Genomic DNA, 11,970 nt, shown 5'->3' on the forward strand with positions numbered 1-11,970 from the left:
AGTTGTACCACAATATTGTCTAACCATTTAAAAACTTTTTGGAGGGATGCCTGGGTGGCTCAGTTGTTGGGCGTCTGCCTTCGGCTCAGGGCGTGATCCTGGAGTTTCAGGATGAGTCCCACATAGGGCTCCCAGCAGGGAGCCTGCTTTTCCCTCTGCCTGTGTCTCTGCCTCTCTCTGTCTCTCTCATGAATAAATAAATCTTAAAAAAAATTAAAAAAAAAATAAAACCTTTTTGGATATTGGGTTTTTCCTCCTATTTGCTACTAGACATACTGTTTAAAAAAATCTTTATTGAGATATAACTCACATATTGTACAATTAATCCATTTAAATTATGCAATACAGTGGTTTTTACAATATTTACAAGTATGTGCAGCCATCACCACAATTAATTTTAGTTCATTATAAAAGAAACTTCACCTGTCTCATTCCCTCCCCACACCCCCAATTCCAACCACCACTACTCTATTTGATCTGTGGTGATTGGCTTCTTTCACTTGGTATAAGGTTTTCAAGGATCATCCATGGTGTCGCATGTATTAGAACTTTATTCCACTGGATATACCACTTTCTGCTTATTCATTTATCAGTTGATGGTATACATGATGTTTGAAAATGAATAATCTTACATTACATCTTTGCATTACTATTATTAGTGTTATTGATATTAAAATTTTTAAAGTGAAATTACCTGAATAAAGTCTATGAGTTCTTTCAGGGCTTTTATTTTTATTTTTATTTTTTTTAGGGCTTTTAATACAAACTGTCAAGTATTCTCAAATTTATAGAAGAAACTTGGTATCTCAATTGCTGGTTCAATTTGCATTTCTTTGATTATTTGGCCTGCCAAATAATCAGTGTTCATATTTTCCGATTAAAATTCTGTGAATTTTAGTGCATTTTGTCTAATTTTATCTTGTGATGGCAGTTTTTTTTTATTGGTTGCAAGAGTTCTTTACAAAATGAGGATCTTACCTTCACACATACACTATTCTTTCTTTTAAAAAATATTTTATTTATTTATTTATTTGAGAGAAAGAGCACAAGCAGGGGCAGAGGCGGAGGGAGAACCAGACTCTCCACTGAGCAAGGGAATTTGACACCGGGCTCTATCCAAGGACCCCAGGATCATGACCTGATCCAAAGGCAGACGCTTAATGAACTGAGCCATGCAGGCGCCCTGTAAATATGCCGTTCTGTACGTATGTGTAGATATTGCTCATTCTTCAGTTCTCAGTGTAATTACCATTTCTCCCAGCTAGCCTTCCCAGACTCTTCAGTTCAGGTTCAGTACTCCATACCCTGTTCTGCCTTGCATGCTGCTATAGGAATTGTTCAGTTGACCTTTTTGCCTGTTTGTGAACAGGGGGACTGAGAGTCTCCATGTAGGGCTGTGCCCACATTTTGCCCAGGGGCCGCAAACAAGAAGAGCCGGTGGAGCCTAAAATCCAGCCCTTATTAATTCAACAATTTGCCAACAGGGGGCATCTTTTTCTCCACTTTCCACTCAGGGAGGTACCCCTGTAGCAAGAGCCATGGAAACCAAATCTATGTTGTTTGGCATTACATTTTCAATTTCTACACATTGTTGTCTCAAGCTTAATACATTGTTGAAGAACAGAAAGGAGAAAAGAAGAAAGGACATTAACCTTTTACCCACCATATATTTTACAAGTATATTGTCTCTGACCTTTGCCAAATAAAATTTTAGTCTATTTTGTATATAGGATTTAAAAAATTTAAAAATCCACTTAAATGTAACTTTGTTTTTATGGCAGACTTAAAAGAATATGTATATACTCAGAAAGCACTTTTGCATTTTTAATTTTTACATTATAGTCCCATAATCCACCTGGAATTTATTGTAATATACATTGTGAGAAATAAACTTGATACCCTCCTTCAATAATTTGAATTTCTTCAGAACTATTTAATAATTCATTTCTTCACTATTGATTCATGATTACTTCTAAACTCATATGCGCTATGCTTTCTTTTATATTTATTTACTTATTTTAGAGAAAAAGAGAGAGAGAGTGCAAGTGAGGAGGGGCAAAGGGAGACGGAGAGAGAGAATCTTAAGCAGACTTCATGCCCAGTCTAGAGCCTTTCTCGGGGCTTGATCTCATGATCCTGAGATCATGACCTTAATGAAATCAAGAACCAGTTGCTTACCTGATTCATCACCCAGGCACCACTAAGCTCTCTTTTGGATCAGTTGTTTCATTGTCTGACAATATTTGCAATGATTGTCTACTCTTCTGTTATTTTTGCCTTATAATATACTTTAATGTCTAACAGGGCAAATCTTCTCCCATAATTTCTTTTCAAATTTTTCTTAGTTTTTTTTTTCCCACAAACTTGCTTTTCTAGTGCTTTTAGAAACATCATTTTATTTTCACTAATGGAATAAAACCAACGACATTTTGATTGAGATTGTTATATTTGTAAATTAATCTGAGATGAATTAATATCTTCACAGATCTTTATTATTTAATTTTTTATCCAGAAACATGAAACATTTAATCTCATCACATAGTATGGTAATTTTAAAGGTCTTTTCTGTGTTTGTGTATGTGTATTTATTTAATAGACCCTGTACACATTTGTTAGAGCAACCCCCAGGGATTTCAGTTTTTTGGATTTTTTTCCATTTATTGTTTTGTTGCTATTCATGTGACCTTTTTCCCTCTTATGTTTACAAACTGTTAACTGTTGTTATAGTATAAACTACTTTTTCAACATGAAGCTTTAATTCTGTCTTTAATAAACTCTTACTAATTCTAAGAGATTTGTGATCACTCACTTAGGTTTCTAGACTCATGAATATGTTACTTACAAATAATGAAATTCTTTCAAATAGTTACTTTTTTGTTATTTCTGTTTATCTCATGCCTTATCCCAAATTTCCAAAAGGATGTTAAATAATGCTAGCTGTTTTCTCATTCGACATTGAAATATGCTTCTGATAGCAAATATTAAGGGATTCTGAGTTCCTTGGGAGTCTACCCTCTTTTTTCCTTTTTTGAATCTTCAGGGAGGTGTACTATAAAAAATTTTTTATCAACGAGCTTGTTTAAATAAGTAGGAATGTCTCCTTGGGTAAATACCCAGTAGTGGAATTGCTAGATCATAAGGTAGTTCTATTTTTAACTTTTTGAGGAATCTTCACACTGTTCTTCAGAGTGACCATACCAGTTTGCATTCCCACCAACAGTGTAAAAGGGTTCCCCTTTCTCCGCATCCTCATCAACATTTGTTTCTTGTGTTGTTGATTTTAGCCATTCTGACAGGTGTGAGCTGATATCTCATTGCAGTTTAGATTTGCATTTTTCTGATGATTGGTGATCTCGAGCATCTCTTCATGTGCCAGTTGGCCATCTGTATGTTTCTTTGGAAAAAATGTCTATTTGTGTCTTCTGCCCATTTTTAATTGGACATTTTTTGGGGGGTGTTGAGTTGTATCAGTTCTTTATATATTTTGGATATTAACCCTTTAGTAGATATGTCATTTGCAAATGTCTTCTCCTATTGTGTAGGTTGCCTTTTAGTTTTGTTGATTGTTTCCTTTGCTGTGCAGAAGGTTTTTATTTTGATGAAACAACCCAAGTGTCCATTGACTGATGAATGGATAAAGAAGAGATGGTATATATATATATATATATATATATATATATATATATATATATATATATATATATCAGAAGGGATGTGGGTACAGAGATAGGTTAAATAGGTAATGGGGATTAAAGAGGGCCATTGCTGTTGCTGTGATGAGCACTGGATGTTGTATGGAAGTGTTGAATCACTCTATTGTACATCCAAAACTAATATTATACTGTATGCTAACTAACTGGAATTTAAAGAAAAACTTAAATAAGTAAATAAATAAGAATGTCTCTAAGGGTTCCCCATTGATTATGATCCATACTAAGTGTGTGTCTTTCTATTTTCAAATTTATGAGTTTGTTTTTTTTTTAAGTGATGTTAGTGAAGTGCTTCCTAATTATAAGAGTAGGAATTGCCAATACTGCTTAGTTAAATGTTTCTAGAGGAGTATTCACTAAAATATAGATAATTTGCATCTTCTTTTTAAATATAAACTTTATAGTTGGGGCACTTGGGTGGCTCATGTGGCTAAGCATTCAACTCCTGATTTTGGCTTAGGTCATGATCTCAGGGTCTTGAGATTGAGCCCCTCCACAGGCTCATGCTCAGTGGGGGGAGTCTGCTTGAGATTCTCGCCCTCTCTCTCTTCCCCTCCCCATTGTGCTCTCTCTCTCTTTAAAATAAAATAAATATATCTTTAAAAAATACTTCACAGGGGCAGCCGGGTGGCTCAGCAGTTTAGCACTGCCTTCAGCCCAGGGCATGATCCTGGAGACCCGGGATCAAGTCCCATGTCGGGCTCCCTGCGTGGAGCCTGCTTCTCCCTCTGCCTATGTCTCTGCCTTTCTTTCTCTGTGTCTCTCATGAATAAATGAATGAAATCTTTAAGAAAAATACTTCACAGTAGGAATTTATGCTAATAATAATCTACTAAGTGCCTACTTATATAAGTATGCTTTGTTTATGATGTATTCAGTCTTCATTAATGTAATCTACACTAATTTGGATGTAAAGAATTGTGTCTTTGCCTAATGACATAGGAAGATAAACTTTAGTTTTTCTTGGAAGCATGCCTGGCATATATAAATAATGACCACAACCATTTTAAATGTATTTTATATATTATTCTGGATGTGTTAACTTATGTTATTTTTTGTTAGTGTTAATTTCATCAAAGGACCGTGGACAAACACATTTTGAGATTTTGTTTTTTAAAGATTTATTTATTCATGAGAGAGAGAGAGAGAGGCAGAGACATAGGCAGAGAGAGAAGCAGGCTCCTCACAGGGAGCCCAATGTGGGACTCGATCTCTGGATCCAGGATCACGCACTGAGCCAAAGGTAGATGCTCAACTGCTGAGCCACACAGGCGTCCCACATTTTGAGATTTTTAAGTACTTTTTAAATGTCGCCAGTAGATCCATCTTGTAAAACTATCTGCAAAAGATTCATAATCTTCCAGATAGATGATAATCTCCAAACTTATGCATTTTAGACAGATATAGCAGAGATGAGCATCGTTACTAATATGTTATTTTGTGATCTTTTGTTACAGCCTTCCTTGATCTCATGAAATTTCTTGGGGTTGGTTTAATCAAGAGCTCTGTATTTTAATTCAGCTTTAGAGAATGCTCCATTTTAATAAAACTCAGATGCTAATAATATTCTAATACAATTATTTACTTCTGTACAGCATTCGTCTCTTACTGCGAGTTCAACTAAGCGATTTCTTTGCTTACTTTTCTATAAACCCCTGGCTTCCAGTTGTTTTGTTCAGGTGTTCTAAAGCCTATGATTTTGTTGGAATGAAATATTTTTTTCTCCTTTTTTTCCTATTGCTTGTTAATGTAAGAGATCACAATGACCACTTTCTCACACTCTGGCTTTAAATGGATCTCGCATTAGGAGAGTCACAGTGAAGTCACAAGTGATTGTGGTTGGAAGCCATGCTTCTGGTTCACACAGCAGTGCTGCCTTTTCAAACATTCAATCTTGTCTCTTACCCTGGAAGGTGGCCAGAGTGTGTGATGGCTCCCACTTCAGTGACACAATTGAAACTGAAGACTTGTTGTGTCAATGACCCCAACAAAACTCTAAACTTATTACTTTTAAGGATTGAAACATGTTAAACATCTATGGCCACACAAGCCCCTCACACAGGCTACCTAGTCCTCTCACAGAAGACCAGACCATGTGTTAGTGGGTATTAGGCATTATTGCATAGTATAGGCCTATGTCATGACGACCTGGTGGATGGCATTGCCAGACATTACAGAACAGGAAACATAGTATTTACATGAACTCTAGCAGTCTACATCATGGATCTCCCAGATAGGATTCACTGAAGCTGATAGAGTTCAACTATAACAAAGTATTATATAGATTATCAAGCTAAATGATCATAAAAACATATCACCTTATAAATTAATTTTACTCTCTAGCTGGTTAGGATACTATTCTGTAGGTCAACCTATTTTTTTTTTCCAGTTTGCCTCTTGCCACTCAACAGTACAAAAAAAGGTCTGAGATCTCTTTTTGCATTCTATTGTCTGCTCTCAAAAGTTTGTAAGTTTCTTTAAATTTTAAGCTCTAACTCTGTTGCACACTGTGAATATAAAATCAGCTGCAAAATAATGGCTTGTTCTTCCAACTGCCTTGAACAGGTGGGGCATTCACTGGAATCTTTCCAGCCCTTGGAAAATGGAAATTTTTAGCAATGGGTAAGGCGAAGCTCCTCGCATTTTAACTAGTGACTTGAAAGTTAATGTTTAAGCTGTCTTCAACTTTTCAAGTGCTGGTGACATAGTTGAAAGAAGATTTAAAGAAAATATGGCCATGTCAGATTTTTACTGTAGGAGAGCTTACATTACGCTGCCCTGGAGCAAATTCCCTACCAGCGTTCAGCCCTATGTTACCTGGGCCTATGTAGTTCTGGGTGGGTTGTATGGCTTCTGCTTTGTTTGGTATATCAGTTAATCTGGTTGGTTTAAAAATGCAATCTTATTTTCAGAACTGAAATATTAAAAGGTGATGACATAAACCTAAAGCGAAAGTAGAAACAGTTTTTCCCTTCCTTATTTTACAACAGAAGTGGACCTGAGCTGCTGCAATCTTGGGGATGTTCGATGTTGCGACAAAGGAAGCAAAACAGAGATAAAGGAATCCTGTGCAAGGAGGAGGAGCCATTTTCAGGTCATAACCAAGTTGCAAACTGCCCTTTTCTGGTGAAAACCATCTGTGACTCATAAAATTTCCTTCACTGTTTACTGCATAGCACAGCTCTGAAAGAAACGGAGATACAAACCAGCAAATTTGCAAATCAGAGAGACTCTTCTGGCTGCATCAGTAGCCATAGGCATTTAGGTGTGCAAAATGCAATGGAAGAAAGGAAACGTCTTTACAAACCTGATGGTAATTTGTACTAGCTATGAAAAGTTTGAGAAATCACTTGGAAGCCCAAGTCCCTTAACATTGCTTTCAAACCATTAGTGACTTGGACCTCGGTGGCCTCTCTGGGCTCCTTTCTCACCCCTCCCCACCTGGAACTCCATGTTGTCTCAACTCCTGAGCACTCTCTCCTGTGCAAGTCTGTTCCAGGAGGAACATTCTCGTGTCTGCTCCCTAACTCTGACTTAAATAGTCTCCTATCTCTCCCCTAAGGAATTCTTATGCTATCATTATTCTTAGCACACTGTATTTAATTCCATTTACTAGTTTACCCTGCTGCTAGGCTATAAGCTCTGGCCTATGTGTCCTGTTCACCATTCTATCCCAAATGCCTGTCACTTGAAAGTCCTTCGATAAATATTCATTGAATGAATGAGTTCATTGCAGATGCATTAAGGAATTTTTACATTTAAAAATTTAAAAATCATAACAGGATCAAATCTCGGAGGGCACACTTGATTGCGCAAACATTATGACTGTCTTTATTTTTTATTATTTTATTCTTTATTTTAAATCAACTAAATTCTAATTCTAAACTGTAGTTCTACCAGATGGCAGAAAATTCCATCTCTGTCATTTAGGGACTGGATCCTTCTCTGTGGTTCCACAGAATCCGAGAGGTTTCTATATGATCCAGGAAGTGGCAGGTAGGGCTCTGGGGTCCTTATGGTGCTGCTCCTAGTCCCAGTTTGCAGAAGTCCTGCTGATCCCTGCTCTTGGGCTCCACAGGGGTTCATAAATCTGAGCTGCTTTTAGGAGTCTCCTGATCAGAGCCCAGCTTTCCTGGTCACTCCTGGAAGGAATTTGCTTTGAAGTCTGATCACTGCCTCCTCTCCCACCCTTCACATTTTAAAAAAACTCTTACTTATCCCTCCCTTACCCCTTTACCCTCAAATAACCTCATTTCCACTGACATTTAGCTTAATCTCTTAAGATAGGACAGGCCTTAGAATAACAAAATCTGGGAAGTAATCTTCTCTCTGAGCCCATAAATCTTGGGCAAGAAACACAAAGAGTGTAAATAACCAGTTAGAAATGGGAAGTGGAAGGAAAAATACTGAGAGCAAAAATCCAACACAATTTCCAACAAGACAACAATGACAACATCTTACTCCTCTCGAATTACCTAGGTGATGATTTGGGCTAGGTGACCCAGGATGTAAATAATCCTGTTAGATACAGGATTCATAAATAATGTAGATGAGCAAAGAAGATCGGAACTATTTCCGGGGCACCTGGGTGGCTCAATCGGTTAAGCCTCTGCCTTCGGCTCAGGTCATGATCCCAGGTCCTGGGATGGAGTCTGTCTTTCCATCTCCATCTGTCTCTTCTTCAGCTCATACTCTCTCACTCTCTCTCTCTCTCAAGTAAATAAGTAAAATCTTAAAAAAAAAAAAAAAGAAGATCAGAACTATTTTCCTCAGGTACAAGTTGAAAACTAAAATCACTGTATCATTAATATCATGTGTGCAGTATTTGCTGCATACCGAGGGCATCAGCAGCTTTGGTATCAGAAGAATTTGGCAACAATGAAAGGACATACTGCTGCTCGGAGGGACTAGAGATGGTCTCCTTGGCTCAGGCCGAGTGGCCCACGATACCCTCAACCATGTGGTCAGCATTAGTTATTTTGCTTTTGCTGTAACAGAAACAGGGGCTATTCCCCATTCACTTAATATGTATTGACTGTCTTCATGAATTAAGGAACTTGGCTAAAGTCTGGTGATTCAAGAGTGAGGAAAAACTCATGGAATATCATGGAGCTTATAGTCCTGCTCAATGAAGAGTAGAAAAAAATACAGTTAAATCCTATTTGGTAGCCCAAATAATACATTGAGGAACCCATGAGATAATTATCCTGGGGGCCCCAGGCATATTTGGAAGATATGGGTGACAGCTCCCCAACACTGTTTCCTGCTGTGACTCTCTGGGAATTCCTGCTCTGGTGTGGCCAACAAAATGTGGGTAACACTTTATGATGTGCAAGTTAACTGTTTAGGAATTGAAATTTCAATCTCAATTTTTAGAACAAATCTCATTCTATTGTCTCTAAGTCATGAGTTGAAGTCAAAGAGACTCTTATCTGACATTTTGATATGCTCTTAGCATAAGTCAGTTACAATTCAGACCTCAGACATGCTGCATTGTTGGGTACATCTTTTCTGTCTGTACAGAGTCGATAGCCTTACATGGCCTGGTCCTTCCTGGTCAGAACCGTCTCCAAGTTACACAGTTACATGTTTAAATACTAGCTTCTCGGGATCCCTGGGTGGCGCAGCGGTTTGGCGCCTGCCTTTGGCCCAGGGTGCGATCCTGGAGACCCGGGATCGAATCCCACGTTGGGCTCCCGGTGCATGGAGCCTGCTTCTCCCTCTGCCTGTGTCTCTGCCTCTCTCTCTCTCTCTCTCTGTGACTATCATAAATAATAAATTAAAATTAAAAAAAATTCTAGCTTCTCCTCTTACTTAGACAATGTATAGCCTCTCTAACACTATTTCTTAAAAACTAGGAGTAATAACTGCCTTTATGGGTATTGAGCTTAAATATGTCATATACGTAAAATGTCTAGAGAAAGTTGGATTCACAGGTGCTTAGTACATTTTGTTTCCCTTCATTTCCAACTGCCCATCCCCTTGACTTTATTTCTTATGTAGCCATCTAAAGTATAGAAAGAAATCCTTCCAGCCCTACGTGATCATTGCTAAATACTGAAGAAAATGGCCTTAAGCTTTGCCCAGGATGTTTCTGTAAGGTCCCTGAGACAGAAGTATGAAGAAATACCACATACTAGAAAAGCACAGTCACTCTCTCACATAGTTCTACATTCACAAGGTGTGGTTTCTCAACTCTCTTGTTTCTACTGCAGCAAATGCTTTGGGCACTAAGATGTTAGCCTTTTAAAAATTTTGTATCTCTCTTTAGGGTCATTTATAGACAGAATGTGTGTGTGTATGTGTGCATGAGTGTGCATGTGTAGAATGCATAGCAATAAAAAGAACCTGACTTAGCTTTTGTAGCTAGCAGAAATGCTGTTTCTCTTTCATCTCCACTTCTTACTATTGCCAGAGCTCTACTCGCATTATAGAGAAATGTGTATTTTCGTGTTGAATCCTCTGTTACTTGCTTTTTTTAGTATTCCTTTTTCTAGCCTGTGTCTAGTGACCTACTCCCAAAGGATCACCATTTTGATGATGAAATACCACTCTTGATGTTTATATTATTATTATATTGTTATTATTTTATTGAGATTCATCTTCCAGTTGCAACATTGTTTATAAATGTCCTCCATCATTCTTTTCCTGTTTATTCTTCAAATAAGAAAAATAAAGGCCATAATTCCTTGATGCCTCATCCAACTTTCTTTTTAAGCAATGCAATCTCCTTTTCAATGATTCTTCAGTACCTTACTATTGTTTTTTTATGGTGAATATAGCACAAGATTTTTTGGTTAATATCTGTTAAATTGGATTAAGTCATAGAAATTTGTCAGTAAGAGACTGACAGTTGAATAACCTTTCTCTTCTGTTTTAGTCTATTATTTTCTCTGCAAATGTTTCATCTGGATAGTATGTAGAGCAGATATGCAAGCAATGGAGTTAATCTTACTTGCTCATACCATTTTCCCAGTAGGTAGTGAGCGATCAATAGTAGTTGCTGAATGAGAAAATGAAGGGATGAATTGATGTGCCTTTTAAAGAAGATGGTGCCTTGACTGTGATTACATCAGAAGTTGTATTCTATTTTCTATCAAAATCATCCATTTCTGAGTCTTTGTTTTTGTAATTGACCTAAACTGTTTTCTCTATCTTGTGATACTTCTAGGTCTATTTATCCTAGTTTGGCTCTAGTTTTGGGTTGTCCTATAATTGATAATGGAAAGCTTAAAATAATATGCAAAATTCAAGACAGAGGAATAGTCAAGATAGAAATAGTCTAAGTTGGCTGTCCCCCCAAGAGGCCTTCTCTCAGAGTGCATGGCAAACCTGGCACAGTCCTATGTGACTCTGGACTTGATGGCCCAGATACTTGCCCCCATAGTCAACACATTCTCATTGAACTTGTTCAAGGACATTCATTTAAATCAAACTCAACATTCTTCCAAGTAGTATAAAACAAAAACTTAATGTGCTGATTTAGAATAAGAAATATAACTGTTATATGGACCTGAATACACATATGGTCCTGTGTAGTGCATTTCTTTCCTGTAATAATAACAATGATCATAATAATAACTAATTTTTTAAGAGAACTACAGAGAAGTCAACGTCATACTAATTGCTTAATGAGCATGAAATCAGCAAAGTGACTAGGTGATTTAAATGTTTAGAAGCAGTTACCTAGGCTACCTCGGCTACCTAGTTAAGGTGTTTCTTCCTTCAACACTAATTCAAAACGTTTTTCAATTGCCAGCTCCAGTACCTCCCTGATCCTTCATGCTCACAGATGATCTCACTCACCTCCTACTTTTGCAATAGGAACTCTTAATTCCTGTTACTCCACCTAGAAACTTATCTGTCTCCACCAGTGCCTCTTCTCCTTTCCTTTAGGTTACTCTAAAACCTTCCTAAAGTTAATTCCAACCCTGTTATCTATACTCCAGATCACATGCCCATGAGGCCTCCACCTGGAGTTCATTCAATAGATTATCTCCTCCTTTTGCTCTAATTTTCTATATCATAAGATAATACAAAGCACCCACTCTTGATGCTACCCCAACACCACCTCCAAGGATATACGCTTTCTTGGCCGGAGTTGAATTTTGAGTTGAACTCATTCACTCTCGACCTCTATGGTCTGGCTTCAGCTCACACCACTTTCCTGAAATAGTTCTTGGCAGAGGAACCACTAGTCTCCCTATCATGAATGCACATACATGGTGGCACACTTGTCCCTTGGGCTTATTGTCTCCCT

This window comes from Vulpes lagopus, chromosome 21 (assembly GCF_018345385.1).
Source record: "Vulpes lagopus strain Blue_001 chromosome 21, ASM1834538v1, whole genome shotgun sequence".
NCBI lineage: Eukaryota > Metazoa > Chordata > Mammalia > Carnivora > Canidae > Vulpes > Vulpes lagopus.